Consider the following 2,500-nt stretch of genomic DNA (forward strand, 5'->3'; position numbering starts at 1 on the left):
TGGTACACTGGGATCATATATTTTGAAATGGTCATCTGTTTCTTCCTGTTCCTGATGAAGGCTGATATAGATTTTTTTTTTTTTTTTATGATGCATTTTGATTATGATGCCTTCATTGATTTTTTTTTAAGCTACGGAACTTCCTAAAATGAAATCTAGTTCATACGATGATGTCTCTTCCATATGTAGCATAGATAGCAATACTTTTAGTTGAAGAGTTAAAGTAGTTATTGCAGGATTTGTAGTATTCATAGAAGTCTTACATTAAGATTTCAGAGGTTTCTAGTACTACTCTAGATATTTATGAAATGTACTTATTGATTTATGATAGATTTCGTCATTGACTGGTGTTATTTGATTTGTCATCATTGTCTGGTATGTGCTCTTTGTGTCATGTTCAAAATCGAAAATTTCAATAAAAAGGCATGCGGCAATAATGTCAAGACCTCCCTCTTAAAGGAAAAAAAATCTACCATATATAGCTATTAGTTATGCAATTGTGGAAATGAAGAGCACAGTTTTGGGTATTTCAGTGTACCTTTTGTAGCTATAAACTGGCCTTCTGAGTGTGGACAGCATGCTTGCCTTTAAGCTGCGTCCTAAAAGTAAACACTATGCCAAGTTGTCTGCAGTGGGACTTCTCTCTCATTATGCAGTTTATCTTCAGTATTGTAGGATTTAGCAAAGTAATGGCTTATATTAGCTACAGTACTTGGTGAATCCAAGAAGAGATAGTGTTTCATCAGTGTTGCTAAAAATGTTCCTTACCAAAACTACACATTGTCCCTTTTGCAGATATGAATGTGGCTCAATATAAGTTAATATAAGTACTGTGTACTTTGTGTGAATGTTTTGAATATTTCTCTCTCACTCTCTCTCTCCCTCCCTTCCTCCCTCCCTCCCTCCCTCCTTCCTCTCTCTCTCCCCCTCCCTCCTTCCTCTCTCTCTCCCCCTCCCTCCCTCCTCTCTCTCTCTCTCTCTCTCTCTCTCTCTCTCTCTCCCTCCCTCCCTCCCTCCCTCCTCTCTCTCCCTCCCTCCCTTCCTCCCTCCCTTCCTCTCTCTCCCCTCTCTCTCCTCTCTCCCCTCTTTCTCCTCTCTTTCTCCTCTTTCCTCTCTCTCCCTCCAGACTTGATTCTTATTAAAATGTATATTGTTGCAAGACATTTGTATGTCAGTTCTGTATGTTTGCATTTGATGATCATAAAAGTTGCAATGAGTTTCACAGACTTTTCCTATTGAATTGTGTTCAGGCAAGGGAAGGTGGCAATAATGATAAATTAATCAGAAGTGCACAAACATGGAAAACAAAATTATCAATAGATAGGATTTTTTTTTTAACATATCGATTCATATGATTAACCTCAGGCTTTCTTTCTATTTGTTGACCATTCTTTCTGGCGATTTTCTTCTTCGTTTTCTTCATTATCTTTGTCTTTTTCTTTATCCGACTCCTACCATGCATCTGTGTTTAGCAGGATGGCTTTCTATTACCTTGCTTTTAGAGATTGATTCATAAAAGTAAATGTAGACTGACCAAATTCTGCATTTAATTAGTGTATGTGTTCTCTAAAATTGTCATAACATATTCAATCCCACCAAAAGAAATGAATTGAAATGGCAGTAGAAAATTCAAGTCTTGTGAAGTTTTACCATCCTTTCTTTGATTATTTTATTTATTTGTTTTTAGTTTTCTTATAGATATCTATATAGCTTACTTTTTGTTTTATGGAAGGATTTACGAAAGAAGTTGCCATTTTAGAAAAAGAACAGTATAAGTTATTTTTATGTGATCTCTATAAGTTTTACTTATCCTTGAGTGATTTCTCTTTTGTGTTCTATCTTAAGGTGTTTAATCAGTATTTAATTCATCAAAATGGTTACCATTTACTATCAGGAATTACATTTTCAGTTTTTCAGTACCTCGAAAGGGAATATTCCAAAATATTTATATCTACTCGAGCTTTAGTAGTGATAAAAGATCATTATCAATGCAGCACTTTTTTTCAGCTTGTCAAAAAACATTCTTTATTTTATAGAACGGAAGAAAAAAAAAAGGATTTATCTTGAATGGTATTATTTACACCATGATATTCACATATGCACTTGTGCATAGGCACTAATTATTAACAAACCATTGGTACGCTTAATATGTAAGGATAATTCTATTACTTGAAAGGTATTAATATCCATACAGGCCATTTTAAGCTTTTTGATTATAATTTGCATTCCAAAATAAAGATTTGTTAAGTTTCCTGTGTATGTCTGTCTCCTATCATTTACAGTGTCGTAAAAGATAACATACTGGAACATACATTTTGAAATTTCAGTTCAGTGAAACGAGATTATGGTAAAGGTGAAGAATAAATTGAAAAAAATGCCATCTATAAAAAAAACACTACAACAAAGGTTTAGTCATGGTTTCCTTATTTCTGATGTCACTTCTAGTAAAGTTCGCTGTTCTGGACGTCTTGAAGGGACCTAAGTGGTGCACTGCTGCCTC

The 2,500-nt window shown here is 34.5% G+C and overlaps 1 protein-coding gene across 2 annotated transcripts in view; it reads left to right on the forward strand.

Moving 5' to 3' along the window:
• LOC122250071 (PEST proteolytic signal-containing nuclear protein) overlaps window positions 1-2,250 on the forward strand; it is an 11,417-nt gene extending 9,167 nt beyond the window's left edge. For both annotated transcript variants that reach the window (XM_043011356.2, XM_043011357.2), the window contains exon 4: window positions 1-2,250. This exon is cut by the window's left edge and continues 1,265 nt beyond it. The gene's annotated coding sequence lies outside the window, so the exon portion shown is untranslated.
• The last annotated feature ends 250 nt before the right edge of the window (window positions 2,251-2,500 follow it).

The sequence above is a fragment of the Penaeus japonicus genome, unplaced genomic scaffold, assembly GCF_977035675.1.
Source record: "Penaeus japonicus unplaced genomic scaffold, GWHDUDI00000001_assembly GWHDUDI00000030, whole genome shotgun sequence".
NCBI lineage: Eukaryota > Metazoa > Arthropoda > Malacostraca > Decapoda > Penaeidae > Penaeus > Penaeus japonicus.